General features: G+C 30.0%; 1 pseudogene; it reads right to left on the bottom strand.

The window, feature by feature from the left end:
• Positions 1–9522: 9522 nt before the first annotated feature.
• On the bottom strand, positions 9523–19478 carry LOC137825690 (PH, RCC1 and FYVE domains-containing protein 1-like; annotated as a pseudogene).
• Positions 19479–22141: the final 2663 nt, after the last annotated feature.

Below are 22141 nucleotides of genomic sequence, written 5' to 3'. Positions count from 1 at the left end.
CGACATTGATATTAATTACTTGTCCTCTTTAAGATGAGTTCTAAATATTGTTTGCACTAATCAAAATTACAAATAAAGGTTTGTTTAACTTTTATCTAACAATATCCCTTCTTTACCGTGAAAGACATTTTTTAGTTATCAACCATAGAGGTTTCAAAACCATTTATGAAATCGTGAAGGATATTTAATAAAGAAGAAAATATCACAAACATATAAGGAAATATGTTTATGCTTGACTAAAATGCATTATCAGATTAAATGCATAAGGGAGATTGGAGCAAAAAACAAAAAAAAATACAATAACTTTAGAATAAAAAATCAAAGTGAATACAATGTTGATCAGGTTAAGACTTTCTGGTTTATCAATTTTGTTTTTATAATAGACCAAAGTCACTATAATCTTGTGCATTATTGCTTTCATGAGTGATGGAATGTGATTCATGCACGTTATTAGGTTTGACTTAGACTATGCATTATGTCCATTGATAAGTGTCATTATTTAATGAAATTTCATGCAAAAAGTTGGACATTTATTGATTTTAGTTGTGGATTAAGCTATCACTCAACCCTAATTTGAAAAAATAGAATTTAATAATATATTTTAGAGTTATGAGATAAATAGAACCATTTATTCCCAAATTTATGTTACTTTCATAGATTTAAGGAGGGATGAAGCAAATGAATATATTATGAATAGAGATGTCACTTAGTTCAGGCTCAATTAAATTAATTAAAGGTGTAAGGCAAAGAGAAAAGTGTGACCCAGAAGGGGAATCAACGGAAATAAACCCTAAAAGAGGTCGTCGAAACGTTCCAGATCTCTTTCTTTGGCTTTGGTGAATGTAATGACCACCATGAGTAACTAATTCTTTCTGTTGGGGTTGAGAGTAATTTGTTCAAAGTCTTATATATTTTGATGGTAATTATATATGGATTTATGTTCCTTTTTTATATTGGTAGATATGTTTTTAGTGTTTTCTCAAAGTAATAATTCTAATAATCATTCAAAACATTCAATAATCTCTCTCTTACTTAAAAAAAACACTCTAAGAATCTTTGATATAACTTGCAAATAATTTCTAAATCTAACAATTCTTTTAAAGGCACTTTGATGGTATTCTTCTTTTCTCTTTTGCTCTTAAATTTTGGAATAGTTGTCATTTTAGGTGATTGGTTTAGGGTTATTTTAAACTCTTGTGATTATTTTTACACTCAAGTTTGATGTTTCTTTGCAATAGGCTCTTTCATTATGGTTTGTATCTCTCTTAATATGATTTCAATATATTTGTTCAATACTTGTGTGATTGCATGCGTTGCATGTAAAGTTTGTTTTCAATCAACCTATACCAAGATAGTGAAATCAATCATTCTCAAATTGGGGATATTGTAATAGGATGTAGATTTGAGAAGAATCAAATGAGTATAAAACTTATTGTGTCTTTCTTCTCATTCTTATATTTTATTTTGTCATCTTTGTATGTTTTTCTTGATTTAGTTTTTTGGACTCAAATATTTTAAATTGATTTATTTAAGAAAAGCTTTTCAAAAGTTATAAATCTTTTTAAAATGTTTTAAAATACTAAATGTGTCATTCGTGGTGTACAACTTAGTTTTTATTTGCAGTAAAAAGGGAATCTTAATAGTTTGATAATTCAACAAACTTATAATTGTATTTAGAAGAAACTTTCATATCAATGTAATGAGATTTACAAGTTGCATCTAAAAACTTTCATTAAAAAAAAAAAAAACTCATCTTTATGTGTTTTGCTCCATTTCATTTGTAAATGTTGGTTGTGTTGTTCCCTTGGGCTAATTCATGTTTCTTTACCTTCTTTCTCAAAAGTTCATTCCCTTTGTTTAACACCAACATAAGGGGTATAACCATCAACATCTGAAGAGATCTCCATGAATTTAGGTGGCGATGATGGACATTTTAGAAGTGTAGTATGATGGAAAAGTTCAACATTTCATTTTGCAATCCTCCACCATTTTAGGGCTTTGACATGCTTGCAATCTTTTAGAGCTTGTTTTAAGGTTTCTTTAGTTTTGTAAAACTCATATCTTAGTTGGTCATATTACTCTCTAAAAGGGGTGCTCATGGACAACCATGACAAAGTCATAGTCTTCCACTATTGAATTCAATTCACTATAGAGTATGAAATTTGAGTAAGGAAGCTTGACTTTAAAGGTGTAATTCCTTATTGTCGGATATAAGGGAGTAGAATTCTAGGGATACAAGGAATTGTTTGGATCTGGTTGTAAGTGCCCATTTTTTTACCATATACCATATACTTATCGATACATGGTAGGTTTTGGGTGAGAACTTCTCTTTAGGTTCCAAGCCACCACAAAAGACACCAGACCATGTCATTCTTCTTATCATCTTAAAGTCTTCAATGATCTTGACATATTATAGCTTCTCCCATATGAATTGAATTTATTACTTGAAATGTCTAGAAGGACAAGTTGTAACATCCAAATTTATAATATAATATTTTGCAATACAATGTTTTGAATCACATTATTATTATATAATTTAAATATTTTATTATTTTGATGTCTCTAATATGTTATATATGTGAAACAACATCAAATAACTATTTAATTGATAAAAGAACAAAAATATAATCATGCAAGTTTTATATTGAGATAAGGAAAATATAGTATTATCTTTTCATGTAATCACGATTAAAAGAAAAAACAATAAATTAAATTTTTTTACCAACCTATAAATAAATAAAAAGTGAATGAACCACATTGAAAATAATAAAAGAGAGAAAGAGATAGAGTACAAAGAGCATGAAAAAGAAACAAAGGATTTTTAGAATATTTTTAAAATACCACTAGCCTTAATCTAATACAACCATTAAGTTAAGAGAAAAAAAACATTTATCATTTTATATTGATTTATTTGTTTTGTAATTATCTTTGTTGAGAGGTGTCTCTGATCTTAACTTATTTAAATATTTATTTTGTAATTATCTTCATTCGAAGAGTTAATTTAGGTAACAGGGAATTAACTTATAGGAATTTTATTTTGGATTTTGTTTGGATTTAAAAAACTTAAAAGAACACATTATTTTTAAGACATTTATTTTACAATTTTTAATAGAAAAAACCTTAGGATCATTGTATTTGATAAGAAAATATAGTAATTAACTAATAAAAATTGTGAGATGTTACATGTGGTTACAAAGTTGGTCATATTCATTAAATAATACATGAGGAGAAAGGTCCATAATGGGTAACGTTGTGTGTTGTGTGAAGTTAATTGTTATGATATGCTATGATTATTTAGAGATTTATTTATTTTATTATTATTAGAATATTTTATTTTTATATTAAAAAATAGTATTATAAATAATCTATAAAATATAAATGGTCTATACAAACCCAGCTACCTCAAGCCCAACATTTGATATGAGACAAGTAGAAAGAACTATCGAAAAGATGGTTGCCACATTTCAACAACTATGAAATGTTATGAATAGACAATAAGTTGATATTAATCAATTAAATGTAGTTGCAATAAGGTTCAATCAACATACTCCCCCTTTATGTATGTTGGTTTATTGGAATTCATGATAAACAATCTTCCAAAATTTATTGTCAACCAAAATCTGATGGATTTGTGAAAACCTTGATGAGAGGGAAATGACCTTTGCTATATAGTTCTTAAAAGATATTTGGTGGAATGAAACTTGAAAAAAAAAGTGAGGCTAGAGGAGAACAAAGGAGTTTAACTAAAAACGTTTATAGAGCAAATTCTTAGAGAAATATTTTTCCAGAGTTGTCGCTTGGTAGAAAAAAAATTTCTCCTTATTAAATTACTTTGACTGAGCGTGTCGAGTTGAATAAGTAAGCAGGGGATGAAAAAACTAATGATTTTGGGGTATGTGGTGTCAAATGAAGGATTTTTAGTGGATCCTTCCAAAGTATAAGCAATAATGAAATCAAAGCATCTTAATATAGTAACTAAAATTTGAAGTTTTGTGAGATTAGCTTGATACTATTGGAGATTTGTTGAAGGATTCTCGAAAATTGTAACACCTTTGACTTAGTTAACTCGCAATAATTAGTCATTCACTTGGACAAATCAACGTGAACAATTTTTTAACTAGATGAAGAAATGTCTAACAAGTTCACTCATGATTCCTTACTAATGAGAAGTTTAAAGAAATTCAAGACAAGATGAGAACATCATTGAGTAGATATAAATCATACGTAGATAAGAGAGATGACCATTAAAGTTTGAAGTTGCAAATCACATATTCTTATGATTTATTCCCATTATAGGTGTAGCTATAAAATGGAAAAGAAAAAAAGTTGACTCCTAATTACATTGAACTATATTAGGCTACCAAAAGAATCAACCCAATAAATTATGAAGTGGCATTACCTCCTTCCTATGGAAATCAACATAATATTAAGGAAATACATAACAAATCCTATGTATGTCATTAAACTAAACAAGATGGAACTAAAGGATAAATTATCTTATAAAGTTAGTTCAAGAGAAATGCTTGAAGACCTTGTTGTTGGTTGTGTGTGTGTAGTAGTCTTTGAATTTGTTAATCCACTCTTTAAGATGATCCAAAGTTAATTGAATCTTAATCCTTTTGAAAAATATGAGTTTTATAAAGAGTGTGAAATTTCAAACTGTTGAAATATCGATTCAACCGATTGTTTGACATTTAGTGACTTTTAAAATGAGTTTGAAAAGCTTGACTTTGTTTTGACTTTGCTGTAAAACTGATTCAACTGGTTGTTTCGAGAATTCAACTGGTTTTTTGTTTTTTTGAAAACGTTAACAAAATTTTGTTAGGATGTTCCAATTTGTTTTAAATTATTCCAACAACTTTCGGTAAATAATTTACTGCTTTAACCATCTAATTGAAGTATAAAAAGGTTGTTTTACGCTCCTATGCATTAACTAAGAAAGAGAGATCAATCAAAAATAGTTTTCAAGATTTCAAAGAGCTTTTTTATCATCTCAAGTGTGGAATAGGATTGTCTTGTAATTCTGAACTTTAATCATTGATTTACCCAGGTGTATTCTATTCCCTTCTTCTCTGAATATTGTATTTTTGTGTGTTCTAGTGTGGTGCAATTTCACAAGGTGTTTATGGAAACTGTGTGGTTTTGCCAAAAGTGGTGTGTGTTCTTGAGGGGTTCAAGATCATCACTTTTGGTGTGTGGTTTGTAATCTAGGTTTAATTACATAGCTGAGGACTAGATGTAGCTCTTGGTTAAGAGCGAGCTAGTATAAACATCTTGTGTGAATCTCTCAATCTTACACTGATTAAACTTTTTTATCTTTGGTTTTCAAATCTGCTAGTATAAACAATCGGTTGTTTCATAAAAACAACAACTTTATTTTCTGGAATCAAACTTAAAACAAGTTTTCTATTGGTTGAACATATTTCTAATTGATTGATTATTCATACCCTTTCACTCTACCTTCAATACTTGCGAAAATCTTCAAAAACAATTCACCCCTCTCTTGTTTAAGGCCTCTAATTTTAAAATTGGCATCAGGAGCTGAGTTATTGAAAGTCATTTAAGTTTTTAATCCTAAAATATTTTTAAATGGTTGAAAAACTACCCTTTGAGAAGGGTGCTTGAATAAACAGGTCACCTTTGTTTTGTGGACTGAACTATCAATTCTGAAAGATTAGAATGAAAATCTGTGTTGAATCAATTGATAGAGGAATCTGGGATGCTATTGTAAATGACCCTTTTGTTCCCAAATTGAAAAGGACGATGTTTTCATTGAGAAACCTTGGTCCCAATAGACTAAGAGTGAAAGTAAAAAAGCTCAATATGATTGTATTTCTAAGAACATCATCACTTTTGCTCTAAATTCTGATGAGTTTTTCAGGGTCTCACAATGTGCTTCAGCATAGGAGATGTGGGACATCCTTGAGGTTACCTATGAAGGCATCATTGATGTGAAGAGAGCAAGGAAGCATGCTCTAATTCAAGAATATGAAATGTTCAGAATGCTTAAAGAGAAAACCATCTCGGATGTACAAAAAAGATTCACCCACATTGTGAACCACCTCATCAGCCTTGGCAAGATTTTGAAAGGGAGGAGCTAAACATCAAGATCCTCAAATTCTTAGATAGATCTTGGCAACCAAAGGTCACTGCAATTTCTAAATCCAAGGATTTGACAACATTGACCGCAACCTCCTTATTTGGTAAGCTAAGGGAGCATGAACTTTAAGATGAACCGACTAAATGACCAAGAACATGAAGGAAAGCATATGAAAAGCATTACTTTAAGAGTTGCTGGTCATAGGGATGGTCAAGACTCAAGTGAGTGTAATGATGGTGAGACTCTCAACTTGCTCACAAGAAAGTTCAACAAATTCTTGAAAAAGAACAATCGGGACAAAAATCAATCTTCAAATAGGTATAACAGTAAGAAATTGAATGATTTCAATTCAACAAACTATACTTGTTTTGGATGTGGTAAACAGGGTCATATCAAGGCCGATTATCCTAACAATGAAAGCAAGGAGAAAGGAGCAAGCAAGAAATTTGAAAAGAAGGGCAAAGCTAGAAGAACCTACATTTGCTTGGCAAGATAATGATGATTCATCCTCTAGCTCATTATCAAAGGAAGATGAAGAAGCCAATTTATGTTTGATGGCAAAGGAAGAACAAAAAACAAGCAGTGTAAGTTCCAGCATTTCCATAAACTTTGAAAATTATAGCCAACTTTTTGATGCTTTTAAAGAGACTCATGAAGAAGCTAATAGGTTGGCCCTTTTGAATAACCGGTTGAAAGACGTGAATAATTGATTGGAAAACAAAGTCAAGGCCTTGGAAGAAGAGTTGAACAATTTAAAAACTGATTTTGAAAATCTGGAAATGATTTACAAAAACTCTTCTTGCAAGTGTGATTTTAGCTTTTGTGAAAATTGTGAATCACTTCAAAAGAAAGTCCCCTATCTTTTAAAAACCGTGGACAAGTTTTACAAAGACCAATCAAACTTTGAAACTGTTTTTGCATCTCAAAAATGTGTTTTTTGCAAAGCTGGATTGGGTTTTAATCTAAACATCAAGAACACATTACTTTCAAAGCCTTTTTTCTAGTTTCTTTGAAAAACAATCGATTGTTTTGTCGAAACAATCGGTTGTTTCGTGCTTTTACTGCATGAAGAGAGACCACTCTGTTAGATTCTGCATAGTAAGGAAATTTTCTGTTCCCAAAGGTGTTTTAAAGTGGGTTCCTAAGAATTCTAAGGATCTTAATGTTCTAGTTAATGTCCATGAACCAAATTTAAAAGGGGATCAAATTTTGCTCCTTGATCTTGTTTCTTGCAGGGTTCTTTGATGACAACTAAGCACATGTGGTACCTGGACAGTGGTTGTTCTAAGCGCATGACAGAGGACAAAAACAAGTTTGTCAATCTACTCTTGAAGCAAGAAGGTCATGTGACATATGAGGACAACAACAAAGGAAAAATTCTTGGAAGATGAACCATTGGAGACAAGAATACCTTTTTTATCCATGATGTGTTATTTGTGAAAGGTCTAAAGCATAGTCTCCTAAGCATAAGCCAACTGTGTGACAAAGGTTATCAAATAACCTTCAAGCCCAACACATGAGAGATACGGCTGCCCAAATCACTGGAAGTTTTGTTGATTGGTAAAAGGATCAACAATGTCTATCTACTTGATATCTCACATTTTGCATCTATTAGTTGCCTTATAACCAAATATGAGGAATCATGGTTATGACATAGAAGGATAGCGCACATTCACATGTATAATCTAAATAAGTTGATCTCAAAAGATTTTGTAATAGGTTTACCCAAACTCAAGTTTGAGAAAGACCGCATATGTGAAGCATGTCAAAAGGGGAAGCAAATCATACATTCTTTCAAACTGAAAAAATATTGTTTCAACTTCTAAACCCCTTGAACTGCTGCACATGGATTTGTTTGGTCCTTCAAGAACCATGAGCCTTGGTGGGAACTACTATGCACTTGTTATTGTTGATGATTTATCTAGGTTCACACGGACACTATTTTTGTAATCCAAGAGTGATGCTTTTTCTGCATTCAAAAAGCTTGCCAAGAGATTACAAAACATGTGTTGGAGTAACATTTGTGTCATTCGTAGTGATCATGGGGGGGAATTTCAAAATGAAAAATTCAGTGGTTTTTTATGAAAAACTTGGTATTTTCCATAACTTTTTTGCTCCTAAGACTTCCCAACAAAATGGGGTTGTGGAAAGGAAGAACAGGTTTCTTGAGGAACTTGTTATAACCATTTTGAGTGAGTCTTCTTTGCCAAACTATTTTTGGATTGATGTTGTTAGCACAACTTGCTATGTGATGAACATGGTCCTCATTAGATCAATTTTGAAGAAAACCACTTATGAACTGTTTAATGGAAGAAAACTCAACATTGATCATCTAAAAGTGTTTGACTGCAAGTGTTACATTTTAAATAATGGAAAGGGAAACCTTGACCAGTTTGATGAAAAAGCAGATAGTGGTATCTTTCTTGGTTATTCCTTAACTAGTCATGCTTATAGAGTGTATAACAAAATACTTATGACTGTGGATAGACGGAGATACCTAGATTTAACCGTATATCCTGACTCCTCCCCTTCCTTCCACACTCATCTATCTTCCTTTTCCAAGTCAACACTCACACCCTGGACTTCCCGAAGAAGTAGACACACTAAATTCTTTTCCCATTCAAAAATATTCCTTCTCCAGACGAAATTCCATTCCCAAATTTCATTGTTCCAAGCCTCAAATTCTACCATTGCAGAAGCTTTTGATAAACTCAGGAAAAACACTCTTCTGACTTTTGATAATCTCAAATCTACTTTCTCGAATACACTCCGTGATTCAAACAAATCATTAGTGTAATGAGTAGGCTTTAGTTAAAAAAAATATTCTTTATTATATTTCACCTTTCACCTTCACGTCACCAAAATTATAATAAAGTTTTTTTCATATTTCATGACATGCATTTCATTTGTAAAAAATAAGAGAAAATTTTGTAATGCTAAAAGATATCAAACCTTAAAGACTTTGAGTCAATAATTATATACAATATTTAAAATAATTAATGCAATTCAATATTTTTGTTTGCCTTTCTAAGGAGTTGATTTCTTTATACAAGTCATGTTAAGATTCTTTACTTAAGGCAAGGTTTGAATTTTAAGCTTATTGATGTTAACCTCACATGAAAACTTATTTTCATTGGATAAACTTGTTAGAAATAATGTCACTCCTTTTTATCGAGGCGAAATTATTACTAACAATATTTTATATGAAAATTCATCCTGAAAAATTGAACTTATTTTAGTATTGACCAGTGCACATTTTTCAAATATTATTAAATATTTCTTTCACCATCATGTACACCACTTTCACAATCTACAAAACTCTTAAATTAATATACCTAGATACATTCTTCACTACGTATGAAACATTAATTGTATTTTCTATAATTTATCATTTGATCAAAACTAAGGTGATGCTACTTAAAACTAGGATTTAGATTTAGGAAGAGATTGCCACACTATTTTCTTCTGCAGGTGGTGGTAGAGTGTTAGATGACGCCGAACCTTCAGATTTTGTAGCTGCTAAAATACTATATTTCTTAAGCACCTTATCTTTGTTTGCATTCCACCATTCTTCTGCTTGATGTTCATGGAACCTTCGTTTACTACAAACAAAATATATAGAATTATCTTAAAAAATTAAAAATATTATATTAAATTTATTATATTTTTCATATATAGGTATATAAAAAATATATTAATGTAAATAAGATAATAATTTAGTGTAATTATTGATAGATAAACATAACATATAGTAATAAATTATAAGAAACATATATCTCCAATTTGATGGTATATAAACAATAAACATGTCTTGAATGTACAAAATATCTTTTTCATAATATTTGATACATTAAGATAGAATAATTGCAAAAAATTTATTAACATATGTCACATAAAAAAATTCTTATAATTAATCAACTAAGAACTTGTACAAACATGATGATGTTAGTGATAAGAAAACTAAAAAAAATGATTTATACAAATTTTGTGAATTTTATTTATAAAATGAAGATGACATAGTTAGTGGGTAGCTAGCAAACCTAATACCTTATTGATCATATCATTCATGCAATGTATTTATTAATCTTTTATTAGATATAACAATTCAAACATAATCACAATGCATGTTGACATAGAAATTGAAAATATAGAATTTACTGGATAAAAAAAAAGTAACTAACCTGAATCTAACCCGTTTGAAAACCTTGACACCATTAGGCTTTACGATTAATGTTACATATACGCCAGGTTCAAATTGTTCAATGACTTGTGTTTCTCCTTCTTTAATTGATCTTGAGGAGACTTGGGATTTTGAATAATTTAGAGAGTTTTGTGAAGACATTGATGCGTCATTGTTTGATAAAGATGAGCTAGTTTTTTGAAGAACATTTGCTTCATCTCGTGATGATGATTCATCTCCTTCAGTTTCAGCATTTTCTTCTATTTTTTGTTCTTGCAATTTAGAAGAATTATCATTTGAGTCAAGTGAATGAGGAACATTTTGTTGTTCAAAATTGGCACTTGAGGACATGGCTGGTGTTTCAGATTCTACATTATCTCTCAGAAAATCTTCAGCTGCAGTAAGTATTGTTTTCCAATTTTCACCTTCTAAAGCTTCTGGTGGCAACTTCTCCATCATTTCCTTCAACTGGATAAAATGAAAAACAAGTAAACTAAGTGAAAGATTCTGTAAGAAAATTTGATGAATTCACTTATGCTTTTATTACTTTTCATCTCCCTTTCTAATTGAAATATTCTTTTATTCATTCAATGACATGATTAAGAGTTAAAACTATAAAAACAAACTCAAATTATGCATTTAAGAATTTGAGTGTGTTTATATATTGCAACATAAACAAATAAACATGTTTATAGTTAATTCAACTTGTTGTATGCTTCTATAATAATATTATTAATTTTTTTTATCAGCATATACCTTAATTAAAATTTTATATATTTATACATTTTACTATATCATTCCGAACATCTTTTTATGAACTCATATTTTTATTTACCCTGGAATTATTGTTTTTGGATGTGAATTTTCAAAAGTTATTTAAATCATCTCCATTTATTATTTTTTCCATGGGAAAAAAAAGTATATTATAATAAGAAAAAATATTTGAATTTTAGTTTTAAAAAAAGAAGTGCATGGAAAATGGTTAACATGTTCCCAATATAATTTTAGATTACCATGTTGATTTGTTTATTTATGACGATTTGGAGCAATGAAAATAAATATTGAGAAATCCTCAAGTTGAAGTATAACCTTGGAATTTATAGAACAAAAAATACCTGATCTATGGTGGACTTAAAAAACTCTCTCGTAGATTTATGTTTAGAAGATTCCTCTACAGCTAAGGAGGTAACTTCACTAACATATTTCTGAAACTTTTCAATTTCCTTGCCATTTTTCTGCTTCAAATTTCGTATCTGAATGAAAAGAACATCCATAAACATAGCAGTGATACTATTTGAATGAGATTCAAAGACAGTGTAGTAAAATTGACCTGGTTTTGCAACTTTGAAACTTCTTGATTCAAAAGTTCATTTGTCTTCTTCAAACTTTCAAGGAGACTTCTAGAAAATCCTGGAGTTCGAGAACGTGGTGAGCTTGGCCTTCTTGCAGGAGATGATGGTCTTGCAAGGGTAGGTGAAATTGGTGGTGGATTAGAAGATATAGCAGACTTCAAAATATTTTGAGAGGAACTGATTGAATTTGGAAATGCAATGTCATTCAATTGTAGAAGTGATGGAATTTGGGAAGATGGAGTGAGGGAAGGATAATCATATCTGCTTCCCAGCTTATTAGTCAACATTTGATGATATTTGACTGGTTCTGTGATGGGAGGCAAAATGAGTCTTGAAGATTTGATTTCTCCTTGGCCGAATCTTTCCCTGGAATCTATGGAAATGCGAGGTGCAGAAATAGTACTAGTGATTTTTCTATTAAGATTTGCACTACTACATGCCTCAACAGCTTTCAGCTTATTATAACAAGAGTCACACACACGATGGGGTTTTCCTGGTGTTGGAGCTAAGGCTGCTTTTAGTACCTTTCTTGAACTGCAACCATGACAATGCACTAATCCACAGTTATAACAATTATGTCTCTTTCTAGTGAAACCAAATGGCAGTCTACAACCAGTGCATATAGATTGGTCAACTCCAGAGACCCATTTATGAATGCATATGCAAGATGTAAAGTTTGAGCCACATGAAATGTTCTTTACATGTCTATCTTTCAAGGCTTCCACTAGTGTTGGAGACTTTCTATCTTCTATGTCTCCATGTCCCAATCTTCCATTAGCACCTTTCCCCCATGTATATAGTTCGCTTCTTGATGTTAAGGCCGCAACATGATGAGATCCACACGATACTTCCTCAACAAATTCACCCACTAACTTATCTTGCACTAGGATTGGTACTTTTCCATCAGCAAAAGGATTTCCTAGTTGACCATTTTCAGTGTTTCCCATAGTGAAGACATGACCAGATGTAGTTAGGGCAACAGTCATAGTGTGTCCACATGCTATTTGGTGGAAATTATATTCAATAAGTGTAGAGACACAAGTTGGTTGAAGGTATGTTTCCTTATTTCCATGTCCCAAACGATATTTGTCACCATCTCCCCAAGTGAAAAGCTTTCTGGATAAAACATTCGAGCCAGATTGAAAAGTAACCTCTACAATGGCTGCAGTATGCCATACTCCACATGAAACCTTAATAGTTTTCAGTCCACTTAATAACTGCACCTCTTTTGGATATGTCACACTTTGTCTATTTCCATGACCCAGCACACCAAATGTTCCATCACCAAAGGTAAAGAGTTTTCCATTAGAAGTTGCTAGTGCTGAATGCCATGTGCCACATGCTATAGAGATAACTTGAAGTCCTTCTAGAGGACCAATAACCTTCTTTGGTATCCAATGGCTAACATCGGTTCCATGTCCAAGAAGTCCAGCATTGTATGTACCATCACCCCATGAGAAAAGATCATCAGATGTAGACACAGCACATGTATGATTCTCTCCACAAGCAACAAAATCCATATTAGTAACTGCCAAAAACTCAACAAGACGAGGGCGACTAAAATCTCTATCAGTTCCATGACCAAGTCTTCCCCCAGATTCTTCTCCCCATGTAAAAACCTCCCCTTGCCTTGTTACCAAAGCAATGTGTCGCATGCCAGATGCAATTTGTTGAACATCAAGAACAACACTTGACTCCAATGGTTTGGGAATCAATACATCTGTTGTGGAAGGGGCTTGAGTAACAAATCCATCAGGTGAAATCCCATCTGCCCAAACCTCTCCCCATACATAAACATCACCTAGTGATTCTATGTCATCTGGTCCTGATCCTGCACTTGAAACACTAGGTGTACTTGACACACTCACACGAAAACCATCTCCAATACTTGTTCTTGGTTGCATATTAGCACGCTCTAACCCGCATCTGTACTTGCCAAATTCAATCAAGACTCGTGAGATGCGAAATCAAAACCACCAATGCTTATAGCAAATTGTAGAGCAAAGGATGACCCTTTGGGATCAAATTAATACCATCCTGTTCAAATTTTGTAAGTACCCAATTAACACCCTCTCCAACTAAACATTCTACATTATACAAAAATGTTTATGGTGTATTTCCATTAGGAAATCAAGTACAAAGAACAAACATTTCACTGACCCTTAACCTTTTTCTGGATTAAGAAGGAAAACCAAAGAGTGAAAAAAAAAAAAATTGAAAAGTTAAATTATCTGGATTAAAAGAGAATGAATAAAAAATGCAAAGAAATGAATAACTTTTCACTCATTTCTCTTTATTTTTAACTCTCTTCATCTAAATAATTTAATTTTTCATTTTTTTCCTTTTACACTCTTTTATTTTCACTCGTCTTTCTAAATAAAGATAAATGCATTTATCTTACTGCATATAAAATAAAATTAATAACATGTTAGAAGAGCAATTATTTAGTTCATATATGTATATTTCAGTTTATTCATGATTTTTTTTCAAATCATGTGTCAAATAACATATAAATATTATACTTAATTTTTGATAAATTTTCAAATATGTTATCCTAAAAAGATGTTTTGCCTTGCCTTGTGCGCTAAATAAACTATTTTAAGCCTAATATATCACTATATATTTTTAACTTATATAAATCCTTACTTCGTTAAAATTTTAATTATTTTTTAAAACTTACAGTATAAACATGGTTTAAATAAAATTTTGGTAATTCTATTTTGCTCCATCTACAATTTTGGTACATCCAATTTTAAATTTTAGACAATTGGTCAACTCACATTTTTATATATTTCCTTTTATTTATTATATTTTAATTGATTGAATAATTTTATAAGGATATATTAGGTCTACGATTCAATTGAAGTAAAATACAACATATACACATTCAAGGATTAAATAAAAATTATTACAATCAAAATTGCATATTTTCTAAAACAATAACCAAATTATGAAGTCTAAAATTATGAATTAAGCAAATAAGAGAAAAAAAAATATGTTTTTAGACTTAAAAATATTACAAACATAATTTAATGAAAAAGTCGTTTAATAAAATATACTCATGCTTTTATAAAGTATAACGAATATATTCATTATAAATTTAAAATACTTATAAGTATGCTATCTTTACTAGTAATTTTAATTCAAACCTAATTATATTTTAATAGTTTTATTTAGAAATTTATTATATATACTATCATTAAATTATTTTTGTTTTTTTATGGATGAGAATGGATTTTTTTATCTACTTGGTCTGAACTTTAACCTTTATGTAGGTCACTTCTTTGATCTTGATCTTGGGGTCTCAGTTGGAATGAGAAAGATATTTGTAAAAGGGTTCTTCAGTGCTTAAGTCAGTATTTGATAGCTGGAGTGGTAAATGTTGTAAAAAACGTACATTTCACCAAGTGACATTTACTTATTTATAGAAGTGAACAAGAGCATTATTCACATTTAGTTTGGATTAGCATGACTTTTTAGTCTAACGGTTAGAGTTTATTAATTAATTTTTAATTGTTATTGATTTATTTGTCATTTTAGGTTACCAAAATGGTCTTGACTTAAGCATGAACTCGATCGACCATCTCAGTCATGTACAATACACTAGCCCCTAGGCTTGATAGGCTTGTCCTTAAGAGCTAAGTTAGAAAAAAAATTCCTTTTTCTTATTTAAACACTTGTGGTGTTTTTAGTTTTTGGATATTCAAGATGTTATAGTTTGTATCCACTAGCTAGCTTGAGGTTGGAGGCTGAAAATAATTAGAGTTTAAGTTTGTTCCACTTTTGTCTTCCATGTCCAATTCAATCTCGATTGTTATGATAAAAAGCTTTAATGATTGGGAGGTGAAGGGCACATCATTAGGTTGGCGTTTTCATTGTGTGTAAATAGAGGTGAGTCCTTAAGGATCAAACCATTTGCAATATTTACAAATTCGAGTAGTGACTAGGTGTAGAGAATTTTAATATATACGAGGTTAACTATGTCTTCCTCATTTAGCATCTCAAAGTCTTCAATTAAGTACTCCTTGGGGGATTGTAGTTAATTAGTGGGCATTGCTAGGGAGAATTCAACCTTTGGGGTAAGGGAGTATCAGGTAGATGAACCAGGTATGGTTGGGAACCTAACGAATCAGGATATGAGTGAGTAGACACTGAGGTTACTTAATTTTTTTTCTAAGTATCCTTGGTCATCAATGATGTAGTTGTATGCTGCAAGCACACCGATGCTCACAAGGGTGCTGGGTATGAAGCCAGGACCAATTGGGTTGGACTGACTAGACACATGTTTAGTGAGTGGGCTTAATTATTGTGTCCCTTTATTATCTCTATTTAAAGACATCATTGTGCTTGTAATTTGGCACGCAACACGAAAGAAATAAAATCTAATAGTTGCTCGTGTGGATGTAGGTTGCAGTTGGCGACCGAACCATGTTAAATCTTGTGTTGTTTATTTTTTTGCAGTTGATTCGTGATTGTGTGTGTTGTTTCCGCGTGCGTTTTTACTATCAAAGGGATGCCAAGGTGGGCATCATTTCCCTTGAGTGGTTAATCGCCATTGACAACGTATGTCATGGCTGAGATGGTAACTCGTTAGGTTTTTTCTACATGTACAATTGCATGTTCTCGAATGCCCATGTTCAGTTACCCTTTGACGAGTTTACCATGAGTGTCCTACACACCCTAAACATAACTCAGACTCAGCTACATTCAAACTCATGGGGCTTGGTGCAAGCCTTCTGACTAATATGCCAGATGTTTAGTTTGCATCCTTCCTCCAAATTTTCTTACACTATTATAGTGCTTAGTCAACCATCCCGGTCGGCTGGATTTCCTTAGTGGGTCAAGAAGGTACGTGCTTGTTTGCACCTTACATATTGTCCTACAAAAATCTTCAAAGGTTTTTTTTTTCAAAGTGGTAGTGGAACTCTCGTGCCGAAAACACTTCTTTGACGGGGACAAACCCATGTTTTCATTTTATTGGATCCGTGACCCCATCCGATATCATTTGTGATCAAGGTCCATGATTATTGTCGAAGACAAAAAGGTCTTCGAAGTCCTAGACTTGTTTCTAAGAAGGTTACCCACCTAGAAGATACTATTTGTTTACATTTCACCTCAACAATGAGTGGATCTAATCAGTGTGTTTTGTTTTTATTTTTATTTCTTTCTCGATCGGTGTTAACTTTACTAAATGATTTTCTTCTTTTCAGACATAATGGCTAAAATAACTCCTGCTTTCAGGCAAGTGCTAAAGTGTGGGGTCGACCAATATGACCAACTCCCTGACCTCATAGATCCCCTCCTTCACCCCTATAATCAATCTCGTCCCTCCACTTGTTGAGGAAAAAAAAGAGAGGAAAAAGATGTACTACCAAGGTTATGCTTAGGTCGAGACCCACTCGATAACCTAAATAAAAAATAAGTTAGTAATGATTAAAAACTAATTATTAAACTCTAATTAGTTTATAATCTTAAACTAAAACATGATTAATCTAAAAAGTTGTGATAATCTAGGTTAAACATGAACAATGCTCTCACTCACTTTTATAAATAGGTGAATGTCACATGGTGAAATGTACATTTTTACAACATTTATTACTCAACTATCAAATAATGACTTAAACATTGAAGAACATTTCCAACATACCTCCCTCATCCCGACTAAGACCCCGAAAACAACTGAAATCCAAGAAATAGCCGCACACGAGTTCAAACTAAGTAGGTAAAGAAGACCCTTCTCAATCAATATTTTCAAAAGTATTTTTTTTTCTCAAATAATAGTTAACAATCATCACTGTTAAAAAGTAATATGTAATAATATATAGTATTAGTAAATATACTAAAGGATGATTAATAAAATTTATTTTATATTTTTGTCAAGGTATTACCCACATTTCATATTTTGATTGGAGTTTACCTACATTTGAATGCATATGAAAGTAAAAAAAATGAAAAATAAAATAAAATCAACTTTTAAATTCACATATATAACCTTGCTTCAAACTTGAGAATTAAAAAATTGGTCTCCTAGTTGAAAATATATAAATAATAGTCCTTGAATAAGAACAAACATAAAGTATAAAATATAGAGTGAATTACATTAATATTGCTTCTTGAAATACATTTATACATAATTTATTTTAAAAGCATTTCATTATCATTTTTAATGCACCCTTCAGGGAAATCATTGTAATAGTAAAAAAAAGTAAAAAAGTAAATGTAATTAAAATATAAAAAGTGTATATAATAATTATTTACTCTATATTATAGCATAAATAATGGCCAATTAAGGAAAAATTATCATCCAATGGATACTTGTTAAGACTCACATAAAAAAATTCACTTCCAATGCGCCTATTAAACTTTTCTGTAGAAATTAATGTCTTAAGGCCTCTAAACCATGTCTCTGTCTCATCTTTGTCCTTGCATATCTATAAATAAGAAAAATAAAACCATTTTATTAAAATTTGACATAAAATTAAAAAATTAGAATGAAGTATTATTATTATTATTTTCTGACCAATTCAAGTGTTCTCTCCCTGCTATTATAAATAAGTGAAAATGAAAGATAATTATTTTCTTGTTGTAAATATCTTCTAAAAACAACCTACAAAGAAATTGTCATATAAAATGAGACATTGGTAAAATGAATACAAATGTCACCCAACATATTTATAATACTATGGCAGTTTATGAAATTCAAGATTACTTACAGTTCTTTGTCCAGAGATAATTTGTGAAACTGAAGATAATTTCAAAATCCTTTCCTTCTTATGAGAAGAAATCCAGATCAATGTTTTCTCATCCTGTTAATTTCACTAGACATGAAATTATTTAGAGATATCAAAATCATCATACACAAGTTTACTTTAGAAATTAGAATAATCATGTTTAATACTATATCTAAATTTAATTTAATTTAATAGAAAAATCTCACCAGAGAAAGTTTGAATGGGCAAACTTTTGGCTTCGTTTTTCGACTGTACTTTATCAATTGAGTTCCTTTCTTCAAGCCAGTGAGTATCTTTGTAATATTTAAAATAAACATCATTAGTGATGATGCACACAGAAGCAAAATAGGATTTCTTATGAGTATAATTTCACAAATTAATTATTAAATAGATAAAATTTTAAAAAATTATTAAAATAAATAAATCATTTTAAAAAATTATTAAAATAAAAAAATCATGTTAACATAACATAACTTATTAATGTGATATAATCATATTTTAACTAAAATTGTGATATGATTTATTTATTTTAATAATTTTTATAAAATTGTACTTATTTTGATAATTAACTTGTAAAATTAAAAAAAAAATTAATAAAATGTTATATCAACAAATTATGTGATTTATTGAAACATATTTCCACATATTTTTAGTTAAAAATTATAATTTTATAAACATTTCTCGTTTGAACCAAACTACTGGAAACACAAAATTTTTACTATACAAAACTAACAACAGTTTTTTTTTTTTTTTGCAATTGTTGTCATAATTTCAAAAGGCAATATGATAAATTAGTTGCAATTGACCAATATCATCTCATAACAACCACAAAGCATTTGTTATTGCAATTATAATCACAAATATCAATTATGTGACAACATCTTACATAAACACAAAAGTTGAATGAATCAACAAAACATGTCTTATTTGAAAAAATCACCATTGAAAAGAAGAAAAACAAGACATAAACAAAACAATTTCAGAAAATAACTTGAGATTAAGGTGAAACTAACTTGCTCAATATCACGTTCAAGACTCCCATCACTAGCAGGATCTGCCATTCCATCTGAGAGAATTTGTGAGGAAATTGCCAAAGACAAAGCTCAAGCGATAACAATGGCGTCAAAATCTCCATAGATAGGTAAACTTTGTACTTTGATCTTTCATCAAAATTCTAACACTGTGGGTGAAAATTTGAAATGAAAACAAAACAAAAAAAGTGGATATAATTTATTTTGAAGCTTGAAATCTGAAATAACTTCCACTAGCCTTGTATGTATGTGAATCTATTGGATCCAAAGATAAGAATGATCATTAACAAAATTTCTTACCATTACCAAAAAATGGGAATGAAAATGTGGATAGGGGTTGTGAAATTAGCATCAAATGTCTTAAGTTCTGGAAAATTAGATTTAAGCAAAGAAATCATAACAAAAGTTACATATCAATGATAGAGAAAAACGATAGAGAGAGAGAAGAGGCGAAATGAGTGGAAAGTAAATGGTCAAATTTCGAGGAAACGTGAAAGTTGAGAAAGTGGTATACTAGCTTTGTGTCAATGCCTACTAACAAACTAAACATCTTTTGCCACTTGGCCTCTTAAATACCCACACACATATGTATAAAGTCATTTCAATTATGTTAAGTTGTTCCTATTGTAATTAAAATTACTTTTTTTATTTTATTTTTTATTTACATAATTTAATTTTAGAAGATACAACATTTCCTTATTTTGTAACTATTTATGTTAATTAAAAACATTTCGGTTTTTTCCCATTATTTGCAATTCATTGGCTATGCTATTTTGTTTTCATATGCAATAAATTAATAGTATTATCTATGTATGCAAATGTAAGATTTTTTTTCACAATATACTTATATTTTTTATTGATTAATTTAAAAATTATTGTGTTTTATTTTTTTCGAAGATTAAAATGTTTTAACGCGAACAAATTATAATAGTTTTTTTTCCTCTCTCTTTGCAACTGTTTGATTGTGGATGATTAGTTTTGAAATCTTATTATTTATTTTATAGAATAAAATAAATACGTTTTAGGTTGACTTTTATAGTTAATAATAAAGATATTCAAAATTAATATTATATTTTAAACAATATAAGAAAAATTATTTTCATTGAGGTTATATCTAGTATTGTCGGCAGTTTTAACCCAATGTGTTAATTATGATTTGTTTTTTTTTCTTAAAACATCCCGTATAGTTAACGAATTATCGATAATTTTTAAATGTGTTATTCCAACAACTATTTTTTGACAGTTTTCTAAATTTCTGTTATTTTCGGGGTTTTCAAACCCTCGTTACTTCTAGGGAATTTTGAAACCCGCTAGTTCTAGAGTTTTCAAATTTATGTTAAATACAATTTTTTTTTTAGTTTTTTGAATGGGCTTTGTTTTTTTAATGACTGTTTCTTTAATACCCACAAATTCAGAAACAATTGAAAAATAATAAAAGATAAAAAATTTATAATTTATAATTAATGTGACACTGATATCAATTCTGTTTTGTTTTGGATCAGTATGGTTTTACCCTATAGAATATAGAATGACAACATATATTATCACCAAAACACATTTATATTACATATTCTAAGAGAATAAAATTATCTTATTTTTCCTTAAAATAATAATATTTTAAAGTTAAAATAGAAAAGTTAATATTTTAAAAGAGTTAAGAAGATTTATCTGCTGCCTTCCCTGCACAAATATTCACAAAAACATTTTTTGATCTTAAAATAAGAATAACGTATAAAATTAAAAAATATTGCGTTTGATACATTACATGCTTGTGTTATCCAGTGAATATTATATAACTAAAACACAACTATTTTTTATTACGAGTTAAAATAAAAGAACACATATAATTATTCTTATTTCTCATTTTATCTTTTAAACGCAACTATAATTGAGAAAACATTTGGCATTTAAATATTTCAAGATAAACAATTCTTTTTTAGTTTTTTATTACATGCATTTCTTGAAACTTCAAATACAAAATGTATGGTGTTAGCAGCTTCTATTGAATTTCCTTGATTGCACCTCCACCAACTACCACCTGAACTATATAGGAAAAATCAAGCACAAAGCAAACAAGATAGCAAATTATAAAAAAAAAAGAAAAAAAAAAGTGTATCTACAAAATGTAGGCTATATAAACATTGGAGAAAGTTCAGTCATAAGTGAAAATTATAAAAATTGTAAGTAATACATTTTTTACCATCAAACTCCAAATTGCAAATCATCATTTTTTAAGTCAATCACTAATTTTTTTTTTATTGTGATTAAATCCCCTTTTAATTTTATTTATTTATTTTTGCATTAGGCTTATCATCATTAAACTTCATGGACGACCTCCTTCACGATTAAGGTTATAGAGTTGTAAACTTTATATATATGGATGTTTTAGAGTATCCAAATAATGTTCCATTGTTAAACTTAGAATTAAACTTTTCTTAAATTATCCTTAGTATTGGGAATGAAAAGTTGACATCTAGAAGAATTGAAGTATGATATATTGGGTAGTCTTCTTCAAGATCATTCTTATATAAATTCTATTTTGTTAATAACAAGTTGTATTCACTACATATGTCCATAAATGATGAAGGTTGAGTTCTCATTCAACATAGTTATAGTATTTTCTTATAATGATTTATTCTCCCTCTCAATCACACCATTATGTTAAGGTGTTACAGGAGTTGAAAGTTATTATAGATTTCGTTCTAATCACATGACATCCAAAAACTTTCGTTTTCAAAATTTGCATT

Source organism: Phaseolus vulgaris, chromosome 8 (assembly GCF_000499845.2).
Source record: "Phaseolus vulgaris cultivar G19833 chromosome 8, P. vulgaris v2.0, whole genome shotgun sequence".
In the NCBI taxonomy this organism is placed as follows: Eukaryota; Viridiplantae; Streptophyta; class Magnoliopsida; order Fabales; family Fabaceae; genus Phaseolus; species Phaseolus vulgaris.
Note: the sequence above shows the minus strand (reverse complement) of the source record. Positions and strands in the feature narration are given on the sequence as shown.